Source organism: Somniosus microcephalus, chromosome 27 (genome assembly GCF_052327205.1).
Source record: "Somniosus microcephalus isolate GS21.2 chromosome 27, FLI_Smic_1.0, whole genome shotgun sequence".
In the NCBI taxonomy this organism is placed as follows: Eukaryota; Metazoa; Chordata; class Chondrichthyes; order Squaliformes; family Somniosidae; genus Somniosus; species Somniosus microcephalus.
In genome coordinates this window covers 22,006,773-22,022,295 of record NC_141013.1, presented here as the reverse complement: position 1 = coordinate 22,022,295, position 15,523 = coordinate 22,006,773, and the positions used below count along the sequence as shown (strand labels likewise).

The 15,523-nt window shown below is 45.7% G+C and overlaps 1 protein-coding gene across 3 annotated transcripts in view; it reads right to left on the bottom strand.

Annotated features, from left to right (window-relative positions):
* Positions 1-15,523, bottom strand: part of atp8b4 (ATPase phospholipid transporting 8B4) — a 286,247-nt gene that overhangs the window by 114,115 nt on the left and 156,609 nt on the right. The window lies entirely within an intron of this gene.

Sequence of the window (15,523 nt, the reverse complement as noted above, 5' to 3'; positions counted from 1 at the left end):
GGCGATTTTGCCAGTCCTGGGGAGACGGGACTGCTGGGAAAATGGCAGAATCTGGGGGCAGGTACCCATCTTGCCTCCATGCCATCTTCCAAGGAGGCGGGTACCGACCCGCGCTGGGAGCCGCCTCCCCGAGGCGGGAAGGGGATTAGTGCCATTTAAATGCCTGGGTCAGCGAGGCGAGCCGTCGGTCTGCAGGGGTCGGAGGGGCTGAGATGTCGGGTGTGCAGGTGAGTGATGGGTGCAAGTGTGGATAGGTAAGTGTGTCAGGTGAGTCTAAAGTGTTTTAATAAGTTTTACTTACCTTTACTTCTTCCTGCAGGCTTCCTCCCTTCAGGTCTCGGGAGTCACTCATCTCACCGGCTCAGAAAGCAGAATGGCCGCTGAACTGTCAAAAGCTGCAGCCTTCTGCTTTCTGCTCAGGAGAGTTCTCTAACTGAGCCTGAGTGACAGGACTGAACTTAGAGGACAGATTGTCAGTGTTTGACAGCTTCACAGAGCTCTCAAACGCTGACATTTCATCTGTCAAAAGCTCTTGACAGATGAAATGTCACTCACCGATAGATCGCTTAGTTTTTAATTGAGATTCGAAGTCTGGTGGTAGATTCAGGTGATCTTTATTGCAGTACGTATTCTTTACATCTTCAGATCTCCATTACAACAATTACACTTACAGTTTTGAAACAGTTTGATTTATTTGAGCACACCCAGTTCTTACATTGTAATTGGCCTTTGGCATCAGCTATTTGAGTTGTCATGCTGTGATTGGCCTTGCATTGAGGTGTCATGCTGTGATTGGCCTTGCATTGAGTTGTCATGCTGTGATTGGCCTTGAGCTGTCATGCTGTGATTGGCCTTGCATTGAGTTATTGGCCTCCCGGTGCAGCACTGAGTTGTCATGCTGTGACAGCGAGTTACTCGCTGTTGCGTCCTGATTGGACGAAGGGCGGAACTCCTTTTATGGCTTTACAGCTTGCTTATTCCCTATCACTCGCTGACGTCACCTGTAACCGGTTTTTCCTTAATTGGCCTGCTAAGCCTGCTGGGCGGGCTTAACAAGGTCAATCAAGGGAAAATAGCGTGGGTTGGCCACAAGTCGATGGAGATGGGACTAAAACCCGACAAGTGGGAGTCCCGCCTCCAAAAGCTCCCCATTGAGAAAATCCAGCCCATGATGTCAGCTTCCACATGTACACTGACAAACCGCGGTCCTGCCGTCGGTTTTATTAAGCGCATCACAGCTGGCTTCATTAGTATAGTACAGGTCATGGTGGAGTGCGGGGGCATTAAGTGGTGGATGGCAGTGACCCTCAGTTTAAAAGTGGAGCCAGGAGGTGAACTCCTGCTCCTCCTGGTTCCACATTAAGGCAAGATTTTTTTTTAAACATCTTGCTACCGTGCAGGCTGCCACCAAAAAGGCATATAGAACAGGTAACCCAGAATAAAACATAAGAAATAGGAGCAGAAGTAGGCCATTTGGCCCTTCGATCAATAAGATCATGGCTGATCTTCTACCTCATACCACTTTCCTGCACTATCCCCATATCCCTCGATTCCCTTAATATTCAAAAATCTATCGATCTCGGTCTTGAATATGCTCAACGACTGAGCCTCCACAGCCCTCTGGGGTAGAGAATTCCAAAGATTCACCACCCTCTGAGTGAAGAAATTTCTCTTCATCTCAGTCCTAAATGGCCGACCCCTTATTCTGAGAATGTGTCAGGCTGCTGCGTTCAGGGAAAACCAATTTCTGGTTTGACTTCTCATAGAGGCTTTAGGCCCCTTGTTAGCATATTCAAGGGGCCTAACACCGCCAGGGTTGCCTCTACAGTGCCTGAACCAATAAGGTGTGAGATGTGTTTCCAACGCTGTTCAGTCGCAGGAGGTTGGCCCCCTAAATTGGACCTTAGTGCACCAGTTTTCAACCCGGAAAATGGGCACAATGAGGTCCAATTTAACCCCGCATAAATCGAACAAGCAACATATTCCATTCACAGAATGTCGATAGCAACTATTTGATGACATGCAAAGAATAACCACTGTAACATAAGCAGAGTGCAAATACTTAGTAACAGGTTAACTAGAAAGCCTACAAATGGCAGTTATAGCTCACATTCCTGTAACTTCTATGGTCATATACACTTTATTTTACTGACAGCTAGTGCTGATAACTGTTACTGTTTTATATACTTTCAAATCAATGCAAACTCCCATCATCTTGTGCATCTGCTGCTTTGAGCTGAACCAAGATATTTTTTTTAAACTGCTCTGGCAATAGGATTCGGAGGAGCATGGAACACACCCCAAGCAACAAAGGAGGGTGAGGGAATGGAAATAGGTAATGAACCTTCAAACTTCCTATTTATCCTATTTCGAAAAGAAACATTACCCACTCAGATTAGGTCTACAACAGTTGGAATCTGTTTTGAAGATGTAGCTAATTTTATACCCTTAAATATCTTGGCAACTTTTAGCCACTAGGGTCCAACTCTTAGCAAAGCTGAACATTGCAAACGTCAAACTTCAACTGTGCTGTGCATTCATTGCATCACCACTGTAATGAGTTATGATGAGCATTTCACTTTATTTCAGTAAATGTCAGTAGTTCACAGCCAGAGACATTCAACATAGTATGAATTAGGCAAGACAGTTCGAGACAGGTTGCCAAACCAGAAGAGTGAAGGTGGAATTCTGACAGCAGAGACGGAGCTGTTGTATACAATTGTTTTTCAACTAATAGTTATTCCATTTTGCTTCATGTAAACAAGTTCAAATTAGAACTTTCCTACAGGGAATACGCTCCTGGAATGAATCTAATTACATTGTGCAGATTGCATCACAAATGCTTGACTAGTTTTAAATTTTAGCTGAGCCTGGGATTAAACTCGACTCTAATGGACTCCCTGGTAGTATAAAGGTGGGAGAGGACAGAATGCAGCAAGGAGGAATGCAAGGTGAATTACTAACAACCACGCAAGAAAGGGTTCAGAAGAAGACTCAACTTGCAGGGTCTGGTAGGTGACACTCCAACGAGCTGTTCCCGGTGCCCTCGCCCCTCCCAGTTGAGTGGTCACACTATAGGATGAACCGCCAATGCTGCCCGCTAACGCCTGGTGAACTGCGCAGTGCGGAAAGCAGTAGTTTGGCTGTTTGTGTCATGTACGCCCTAGTATTTTGTTTTATATAATCCACAGTGTGTCATTGCTACTGTTCACTTTTTTTTATTATCCATTCACAGGATGTGGGCATCGCTGGAAAAGCCAGCATTTATTGCCCATCCCTAATTGCCCTCGAGAAGCTGGTGGTGAGCCATCTTCTTGACAACTGAGTGGTTTACTAGGCCATTTCAGAGGGGCAGTTAAGACTAAGAGTCAACCACATTGCTGTGGGTCTGGAGTCAGAAATCGGCCAAACCGGCTAAGGATGGCAGATTTCCTTCCCTAAAGGACATTAGTGAACCAGATGGGTTTTTACGACAATCCGGTAGTTTCATGGTCACCATTACTGATGCCATTCCAGATTTATTTAATGAGCTGAATTTAAATTCCCCAGCTGCCATGGCGGGATTTGAACTCACGTCTCCGGATCATTAGTCCAGGCCTCTGGATTATTGGTCCAGTAACATAACCACTATGCTGTCGTTCCCGTTCTCCATTTACTATTAATAAATCTGTCTAAGCCATGATCAAGTGCCTTCCAAAATTAGGATCATATTATAACAAGTAAACCAAAATACAGTAACAAGGGTTTTCTGTTCAATCCCTGGTCATGCTGCAAATTGGAAAAGTAAGTCACACTTGGCCATAGAGAGGGGGCTAAGTCATTGAACCCAAGAAGAATATGTTGCTTGCTTTGGAAAATGGGACCAATTTTGATTTCACCCAAACTGAAAACAGAATTTGACCATTTTCTTTTTAGGATGCATCAGAAAAGTGCTGTGAAATGAAGTCAGAACAGTAAAAACAAATCTAATTATTGCATATTAAATTAATGCAACAGCAAATAAATGTTACTGGGTGCAGATCATACCAAAGAGGAGGAAAAGAGGTGTACTAAAGGAGTTAAATTTACTGCAATGGACAACAGAATATAAGGATAATGTACTGAACTGTCTCTTCCCTCTCCTCTTTCCCAGATATTTGTTGTCGGTTATTCAGAACAATGCCAAAGTCAAACATTTTTAGTCACAAGAATCACCCCAACAATATGATTTAATTCTTAACCAACTAAAAGATTAAGAAAAATATTAAAACGTCGAAGCAGAATCCTACATACTTGAATAGGGAAAAACTTTTACCCAACAGATGGATGACTGATAACACGGCACTGTGTGCGCTTATTAAAAGAAATGCACATAGACTGGTTACAGCACGGAAGACGGCCATTCGGCCTGTCGAGCCCATGCCAGCTCTCTGCAAGAGCACTTCAGCTGGTCCCACTCCCACCGCCCTTTCCCCTACATACATGGGTTACAATGTGAAAAGAATGTTTCAAGGAGGTCAAACACGATGCCGGTAAATGCAACCACTAATGCACAAATGCCCACCAGATGGAGTCAGCGCATTTTTAAAAACACATTTTGAAATTATGACTTAAAAAATAGACTTGTGCCATGATAGGTATAAAAGGACACAAAGTGGGAAGTAGCCAATACGTATGAATTACATCACCCATGGTCGGAGACCAGCTGATGCAGCCTATAAAAGTCAAGTCAGTAGTTCTGGCCCTTATGTCACGAGATGGTATATTCTCAATATGCTTTTGTCTGACATAAATTATCTTTCTTGAAGTAAATACTAGAATTTATGACTAACAGCTGAACTCAATTCATTAAATATATTCAAGAAGGAGTTAGATATATTTCTTAAGGCTAAAGGGATCAAGGGATATGGGGAGAAGGCAGGGACAGGGTAATGAGTTTGGATGATCAGCCATGGTCTCATTGAATGGCGGAGCAGGCTCGAGGGGCCGAATGGCCGACTCCTGCTCCTATGTTTCTATGTAACTGGCCACCAGAGGACTTGCTGTTGATGAGTTCTTCCCACTGCAGTCAACTGAGGAAGCATGGAAGTGTCTGAGATAATCAATACATTAAAAAAAAATTAACTTAAAAAAAACAAAATCATAAATTTCAGGCCTTTTATCAAAACATGCAAGTACTCTTTTCTGAGGTAAATTTTAGATTTTTTGTTCATGAACGACAAGACTGCTCATTCACAGAGGACATGCTTTTTGTAAGTCCCACCCCACTCACTTGCCAAGTGACACAAAAATCACAGAGTGCAAAGCATTTTTCAGGCTTAAAAGTAAACCTTTTTGTATCAAAACATGAAAACATCGTAAAGCATGAACTTTCGAACTCTGGAAACCATTAGGAATTTTAAAAATTGATTCACTAAATTAGTCATGTGTTTAATTACTGTTCCAGAGACAGAGTTATTTAACCTTTTTGTTCTCCTCACAGTACTGACTGATCCTGGAACCCCTCACTGTCTCTAACCCCAGCCAGTGCTGCCAGATCTTAGGATTCCCCAGTAAGTCAAACCCCATATTCCACCCCTCAGTTCTGCCAAACCTTTATCTTAATTCCATCTATCTGTCCCAATCTTTATTATGCTTTCTGTACACGATTTAAATCTAATTTCTATTTCCTGCTTTATACTTCTCGGTTTGGACTCTGCGTGTCTCAGTGTGAATTCTTCAATCTGATTGGTTGAAGAGCCTCGATGTTTCATGTCTTGTGACATACGCCACAGCTCCCCTGAAGAGGGTGCTGTGCTGGATCAGATGCCCGGATTAGAGTAACTCTGCGCTCTAAAACTTTCTGGGTATCTGTCAGTGAGGTGAACGGCGAGCGCCATTCAGATCAAAATCGGGGTCAATGTTTTTTAAACAAATCAATTTAAAAAAAAAGCATACTTCAAAATAACATTAAATTTTTTGGCGCCGAGAAACCTGGCTGTAGTTTAGCTTCCGGGACGCACTCCAGCTGCTTTATTTGGGGATATGTAGCCTGTTTTCTTTCCGTTTCTGCCTGTACTACTGCACATGCACTCCCCACTGATCCTGCACTATTGCACGTGCTCTCACACCGATCCTGCACTATTGCACATGCCCTCACACTGATCCTGCACTATTGCACATGCCCTCACACTGATCCTGCACTGTTGCACATGCACTCACACTGATCCTGCACTGTTGCACATGCCCTCACACTGATCCTGCACTATTGCACATGCCCTCACACTGATCCTGCACTGTTACACATGCACTCACACTGATCCTGCACTATTGCACGTGCACTCCCCACTGATCCTGCACTATTGCACGTGCACTCCCCACTGATCCTGCACTATTGCACATGCCCTCACACTGATCCTGCACTATTGCACATGCCCTCACACTGATCCTGCACTACTGCACATGCACACCCCACTGATCCTGCACTACTGCACATGCACTCCCCACTGATCCTGCACTATTGCACATGCCCTCACACTGATCCTGCACTACTGCACATGCACTCCCCACTGATCCTGCACTATTGCACATGCACTCATATTGATCCTGCACTACTGCACACGCACTCCCCACTGATCCTGTACTACTGCACATGCACTCCCCACTGATCCTGCACTACTGCACATGCACTCCCCACTGATCCTGCACTACTGCACATGCACTCCCCACTGATCCTGCACTACTGCACATGCACTCCCCACTGATCCTGCACTATTGCACATGCCCTCACACTGATCCTGCACTACTGCACATGCACTCCCCACTGATCCTGCACTATTGCACATGCACTCATATTGATCCTGCACTACTGCACATGCACTCCCCACTGATCCTGTACTACTGCACATGCACTCCCCACTGATCCTGCACTACTGCACATGCACTCCCCACTGATCCTGCACTCCTGCACATGCACTCCCCACTGATCCTGTACTACTGCACATGCTCTCACACCGATCCTGCACTATTACACATGCACTCCCCACTGATCCTGCACTATTGCACATGCACTCCCCACTGATCCTGTACTACTGCACATGCTCTCACACCGATCCTGCACTATTGCACATGCCCTCACACTGATCCTGCACTATTGCACATGCACTCCCCACTGATCCTGCACTACTGCACATGCACTCCCCACTGATCCTGCACTACTGCACATGCACTCCCCACTGATCCTGCACTACTGCACTTGCACTCCCCACTGATCCTGCACTATTGCACATGCCCTCACACTGATCCTGCACTACTGCACATGCCCTCACACCGATCCTGCACTATTGCACATGCACTCCCCACTGATCCTGTACTACTGCACATGCTCTCACACCGATCCTGCACATGCACTCCCCACTGATCCTGCACTATTGCACATGCACTCCCCACTGATCCTGTACTACTGCACATGCTCTCACACCGATCCTGCACTATTGCACATGCCCTCACACTGATCCTGCACTATTGCACATGCACTCCCCACTGATCCTGCACTATTGCACATGCCCTCACACTGATCCTGCACTGTTGCACATGCACTCACACTGATCCTGCACTATTGCACATGCCCTCACACTGATCCTGCACTATTGCACATGCCCTCACACTGATCCTGCACTGTTACACATGCACTCACACTGATCCTGCACTATTGCACGTGCACTCCCCACTGATCCTGCACTATTGCACGTGCACTCCCCACTGATCCTGCACTATTGCACATGCCCTCACACTGATCCTGCACTATTGCACATGCCCTCACACTGATCCTGCACTACTGCACATGCACACCCCACTGATCCTGCACTACTGCACATGCACTCCCCACTGATCATGCACTATTGCACATGCCCTCACACTGATCCTGCACTACTGCACATGCACTCCCCACTGATCCTGCACTATTGCACATGCACTCATATTGATCCTGCACTACTGCACACGCACTCCCCACTGATCCTGCACTACTGCACATGCACTCCCCACTGATCCTGCACTATTGCACATGCCCTCACACTGATCCTGCACTACTGCACATGCACTCCCCACTGATCCTGCACTATTGCACATGCACTCATATTGATCCTGCACTACTGCACATGCACTCCCCACTGATCCTGTACTACTGCACATGCACTCCCCACTGATCCTGCACTACTGCACATGCACTCCCCACTGATCCTGCACTCCTGCACATGCACTCCCCACTGATCCTGTACTACTGCACATGCTCTCACACCGATCCTGCACTATTGCACATGCACTCCCCACTGATCCTGCACTATTGCACATGCACTCCCCACTGATCCTGTACTACTGCACATGCTCTCACACCGATCCTGCACTATTGCACATGCCCTCACACTGATCCTGCACTATTGCACATGCACTCCCCACTGATCCTGCACTACTGCACATGCACTCCCCACTGATCCTGCACTACTGCACATGCACTCCCCACTGATCCTGCACTACTGCACATGCACTCCCCACTGATCCTGCACTATTGCACATGCCCTCACACTGATCCTGCACTACTGCACATGCCCTCACACCGATCCTGCACTATTGCACATGCACTCCCCACTGATCCTGTACTACTGCACATGCTCTCACACCGATCCTGCACATGCACTCCCCACTGATCCTGCACTATTGCACATGCACTCCCCACTGATCCTGCACTATTGCACATGCCCTCACACTGATCCTGCACTATTGCACATGCCCTCACACTGATCCTGCACGATTGCACATGCCCTCACACTGATCCTGCACTATTGCACATGCACGCACGCTGATCCTGCACTATTGCACATGCCCTCACACTGATCCTGCACTACTGCACATGCCCTCACACTGATCCTGCACTATTGCACATGCCCTCACACTGATGCTGCACTATTGCACATGCCCTCACACTGATCCTGCACTACTGCACATGCCCTCACACTGATCCTGCACTATTGCACATGCACTCATACTGATCCTGCACTATTGCACATGCACGGCCACTGATCCTGCACTATTGCACATGCACGCACACTGATCCTGCACTGTTGCACATGCCCTCACACTGATCCTGCACTATTGCACATGCCCTCACACTGATCCTGCACTATTGCACATACACTGGTCCTGCACTATTTCACATGCCCTCCCACTGATCCTGCACTAATGCACATGCCCTCACACTGATCCTGCACTATTGCACATGCCCTCCCACTGATCCTGCACTGTTGCACATGCACTCCCACTGATCCTGCACTGTTGCACATGCCCTCACACTGATCCTGCACTATTGCACATGCCCTCCCACTGATCCTGCACTGTTGCACATGCACTCACACTGATCCTGCACTATTGCACATGCCCTCACACTGATCCTGCACTATTGCACATGCCCTCACACTGATCCTGCACTGTTACACATGCACTCACACTGATCCTGCACTATTGCACGTGCACTCCCCACTGATCCTGCACTATTGCACGTGCACTCCCCACTGATCCTGCACTATTGCACATGCCCTCACACTGATCCTGCACTGTTGCACATGCACTCACACTGATCCTGCACTATTGCACATGCACTCACACTGATCCTGCACTATTGCACGTGCACTCCCCACTGATCCTGCACTATTGCACGTGCACTCCCCACTGATCCTGCACTATTGCACATGCCCTCACACTGATCCTGCACTGTTGCACATGCACTCACACTGATCCTGCACTATTGCACATACACTGATCCTGCACGCACACTGATCCTGCACTATTGCACATGCCCTCACACTGATCCTGCACTATTGCACATGCACTCACACTGATCCTGAACTCTTGCACATGCATGCACACTGATCCTGCACTATTGCACGTGCACTCCCACTGATCCTGCACTATTGCACATGCACTCACACTGATCCTGCACTATTGCACATGCCCTCACACTGATCTTGCACTATTGCACATGCACTCACACTGACCTTGCACTATTGCACATGCACTCACACTGATCCTGCAGTCCTCTGATGCAGGTACTACCGAATTGGGAGATAGGCCCATTTTATGGCCACATATTTTAATTGATTAAATTATTCCTGAAAACATTTTTCCAAACACGATTGGCTTGATTCTTTTTCCTAAGAAGGGCCAAGCCCAAAACAGTGACCCGTCTGTTGTCTCCACAGATCCTCGTCTGCATTGCCAACATTTTCTATTTTCGTTTCAGAGAAAAATCATTTCCACTAATCTCAGAGCATACATTTACAGTCATCACCAAGGGAGAGGTTAGGAGTAAAGTTTTTACACAAAATGTCATTAGGAAATGGTATGACTTACCAGAAACAGTGTTGTTGACTGAATGCAGAATAACTTTTAAAAGGGAAATGGATAAATCATAGAATCACAGCATAAAAGGATGTAATTCGGCTTATCGAGCCTGTGCCGGCTCTTTGGTAGAGCTATCCAACTCGTCCCACTCCTCTGCTCTTTCTCCATAGCCTTGCAAAACCCCTCAAGTATATATCCAGCTCCCTTTTGAAAGTTATTGGCCCAGAAATTCGGCTCTCCACGGGTGAGTACGCACGGGGTACTCACCCGTAGGCCGAATGGAAGTGCGGGTTTCCTGCATGCAATGTGCATGCGCGGGAAACTGGCACTTCCGATCCTCTGAACGAAGGGGTTCAGAGGTTGAACACGCGCGCAGGGGAGGCTGCGCGTGCGCTTTGAACTTAGTTTTTTTTGTTGCAGGTTTTCACGCGAGGTTAAGCCTGTAGGATTTACACATTTAAAAAGCAGGCGTAAGGCCTGCTTTTTACAAGGTAAGTGGTCAATTAATTAAAATTAAAACATTTTTTCCACAGGTTTATTATTTTTAAATACTTTAAAGCAAGGTAAGTTTATTTTTAGCCCTGTTTTTTTATAAAATTATTTTCTTCAAAAATTTAAATTATTGTTTAAAATAGTTATTTAATGTAATTTGTAGTTTATTGAAAAAGTGTGATTAAAAAAAAAAATTATTTGAAGGTTTACTGCTATTTTGGGGCCGTAGTATTCATAAGTTTAGACAGGTCTTCCTGTCAATCTTATGAATGGGCTTTTCCCTCCTCCAATTGGCTGCCCATGGCTCACGTGATCCCAGGAGACGCATCGCACTAACTACGCCCCTGGGACACGCAAGCACAGTGCGCCGGCAGCTGGGCCAGGCCCCGGAGCGGAATTCCACGGGGCCCTACAGCTCAACTGCCGTCGCGCAAGGCAAGTGCAGGTCGGGGACTTGCACCCGCGGGAAGCCCCCTACCCGAATTTCTGGGCCATTATTGAATCTGCTTCCACTAGCCTTTCAGGTCAAGCATTCCAGATCACAACAACTCGCTGTGTAAAAAAAGGTTTCCTCATGTCACCTTCGGTTCTTTTGCCAATCACCTGGTTACTGACCCTTCCTGCCACTGGAAACAGTTTCTCCTTATTTACTCTATCAGAATCGTTCATGATTTTGAACACCTCTATCAAATCTCCCCTCAACCATCTCTACTCTAAGGAGAACAACTCCAGCTTCTGCAGTCTCTCCACATCACTGAAGTCCCTCATCCCTGGTACCATTCTAGTAAATCTCTTCTGCACCCTCTCTAAATATTTCAAGTCAGGGGAATGGAAAAAGGTCAGGGGAATGGGAACAAATGGATAGCTCTTTCAACAAGCTGCCGCAGAACCGATTGGCCAAATTGTCTCCTCGCTGCTGTAAAATTGTAGGATTTGAAAATGAGCTGGACATACAGTTTCACGTTTAAATTATGACTTAACTTTCACTTCAGACAGAATTCTGAGAGAGAACGGGGAAGGTGACTGGCTGCTGTCGAACTGGACCCCAGCAAGTAGCCTTCAGATAAGCAGAGTGGGAAGAAACATTTCTCTGAACTTTAATTTAATTAAAAAGTCAAAATGAAAAAATTAGTAGCAGCAGACATGATCAATGGCGCAATGCCACCCTTTGGCAATCATGTCACAGGGCTCAATGTAATTTTTCAGAGCTAAGAGATGTTATAATCCTTCAATTAAACATTCATAATCTGACTGAAAACTAGAGCTGAATTTTCTGAAAAGTCAGGCTTTCAAATATTTAATTTAATGATTGCAGTGATAACCACTGTCTTTTACTTTCATTTAGAACCATTACATGTTCAAGTTTCAGCTCTATCCACTATTATCCCTGGTAAGTAGGCAGGCATGTAAGGTTCACTCGGTTGATTCCGGAGATGAGGGGGTTGACGTATGAGGAAAGGTTGAGTAGGTTGGGGCTCTACTCATTGGAGTTCAGAAGAATGAGAGGCGATTTTATCGAAACATATAAGATTGTGAGGGGGCTTGATCGGGTGGATGCGGGGAGGATGTTTCCACTGATGGGTGAGACTAGAACTAGGGGGCATAATCTAAGAATAAGGGGCTGCCCTTTCAAAACCGAGATGAGGAGAAACTTCTTCACTCAGAGGGTAGTAAATCTATGGAATTTGCTACCCCAGAGAGCTGCAGAAGCTGCAACATTAAATAAATTTAAAATGGAGATAGACAGTTTCCTAGCAGATAAGGGAATTAGGGGTTACGGGGAGAGGGCAGGGAAGTGGACGTGAGTCTAGATTCGGATCAGCCATGATCCTATTGAATGGCGGAGCAGGCCCGAGTGGCCGTATGGCCTACTCCTGCTTCTTATGTTCTTATGTAACAATTTTGCACAATTCATAATTTCAGACAAAAAACACTGGTTCCAATTATGAAGAAAGGCACACCACTTCCTTATTATTGGCTTCTTAAACAGAGCGTGACACGCATTGGAATATGAAAATACGAAAACATGATCAATTTGAATTTCCGGGGCTTCGATTTTGAATATCTCTTTTAGTTAAAATAAAAACAGAAAATGCTGGAAATACTCAGCAGGTCAAGCAACATCTGTGGAGAGAGAAACAGAGTCAACGTTTCAGGTCGATGCTGACGAAGGGTCATCGACATGAAACGTCGTTGTTATTTCAGATTTTCAGCATCCGCAGAATTTTGCTATTGTAAGGGCTGATGTTACTTGTGCTGGGATCCTCACCGACCAGGAGAGCAAACTGGTAAATCACAGCCCCAAAATGGCCTTGCACCATCATTCCTTTTGTCTCTTAATCTCTCCTGCCTTCCATCCTATCACAGACCTTCCCTTTTGTTCTTTCCTCCCCTTCCCCGCCCCTACACTTGCTTAAAAACCTGTTACATCTCCAGCTTTTTCCAGTTAGGACAAAGGGTCATCGACCTGAAACATTAACTCTGTTTCTCTCTCCACAGATGCTGCTTGACCTGCTGAGTATTTCCAGCATTTTCTGGTTGCATTTCAAATTTCCAGCATCCACAGTATTTTGGTAATAGATTTATAAATTATAACTAAACAACCTGGGGTAGAGCCTCCGCTTTGGATGCAGGCAGCAATCCGGGTGCAAATTGCGTTGCAAATTCTGCTCGTTTTCCAAAGCGAAGTTCTGGTTCAAATTTCCGCTCACACGCATTTGCATAATCACAAATGGGAAACGTTTCATGAGCCAGTGAAATGGGCCAGCATTTTAGAGTGTAATTGTTTATTTTCTTTCCCTTGCATTAAAAAATATTCCTCAGTATATTTAAGAGTGGTAACCTGCAGCAACTTTATTAATATAGCTGAAAATGGGTTGATCGTATGAGGAGAGATTGGGTCGACTAGGCCTGTATTCACTAGAGTTTAGAAGAATGAGAGGGGATCTCATTGAAACGTATAAAATTCTGACAGGGCTAGACAGACTGGATGCAGGGATGATGTTTCCCCTGGCTGGGGGGTCTAGAACGAGGGGTCACAGTCTCAGGATATGGGGTAGGACATTTAGGACTGAGATGAGAAATTTCTTCACTCAGAGGGTGGTGAACCTGTGGAATTCTCTACCACAGAAGGCTGTGGAGGCCAAGTCAGTGAATATATTTAAGAAGAAGATAGATAGATTTCTAGACACAAAAGGCATCAAGGGGTATGGGGAGAGAGCGGGAATATGGTATTGAGATAGAGGATCAGCCGTGATCATATTGAATGGCGGAGCAGGCTCGAAGGGCCAAATGGCCGACTCCTGCTCCTATTTTTCTATGTTTTCTATGTTTCTATGATCACAAAAAATAAGCATTTTACCCGAGAGTAACCTGATTTTAAATATCTGAGAATGATTTTTTTTTTTTTTTATTAAGTACACAAAATGTTTAATAGTTTCATTGGTCAGTTTCTTAGTACAGTAAATATTGTTTAATATTTAATTTATTTTTTTTTAAAGTGCCAATTAGTGTCCTTGTGTCTAAAAAAAGCTTAATTTTCCAAGCCTCCTCGAAGGCTCGCAAACAGGCACAACCGGTGGAAATGCGACAGGGTGATCAATTCGATCCAGGGGTGTGGCCAGTTTTGTCGGGGGGTGGGGGCGGGGGGGGTGGCGCGGCTTCCAGCGCGATCTTTTTTAAACCATCACGGAAACTCAATTTGCGCTTGAAATTCATCGATCTTTTGTGCTGGTTTGGCCGAATACAGGCAAATTGCGCTTATCTAACAACAACAACAACGACTTGTATTTATATAGCGCCATTAACGTAGTACAACATCCCGAGGTGCTGCACAGGAGTATTTTAAGACAAAAAATTTGACACCGAGCCACATAAGGATAAATTAGGGCAGGTGACCAAAAGCTTGGTCAAAGAGGTAGGTTTTAAGGAGCGTCTTAAAGGAGGAGAGAGAGGTAGCGAGGCGGAGAGGTTTGGGCAGGGAATTCCAGAGCTTAGGGCCCAGGCAACAGAAGGCACAGCCACCAAAGGTTGAGTGATTATAATGAGGGATGCTCAAGCGGGCAGAATTAGAGGAGTGCAGATATCTCGGGGGTTTGTGGGGCTGGAGGAGATTACAGAGATAGGGAGGGGCGAGGCCATGGAGGGATTTGAAAACAAGGATGAGAATGTTGAAATCAAGGCGCTGCTTATCCGGGAGCCAATGTAGGTCAGCGAGCACGGGGGTGATGTGTGAACGGGACTCGGTGCGAGTTAGGACACGGGCAGCCGAGTTTTGGATGACCTCAAGTTTACGTGGGGTGGAATGTGGGAGGCCAGCCAGGAGTGCGTTGGAATAGTCAAGTCTAGAGGTAACAAAGACACAGAAACAGAAACTCTAAGCCTCTGTCTCTTTAAGGGGTTTTTGTGTGACTGAGATAGCGACACTAGAATCATAGGATTAACAGCACGAGATCATGTCTGCTAACTCTAACAATGATAATCCTAAATCTACGACCCCTTTGCTACCAATTCGCAAACTGGTGCAAACCATCTTTCACTGTTCACCCTCTCAAAACCTTACATAATATTGAAAACCTCTATTTGAGCCCCCCTACTGTTTTCTGTTCCAGTGGAAAAAGCCCAACCTTTTCAAATCTTGCTTCACTACTACAAGCTCTCGTAATGTTCAAATGACTCT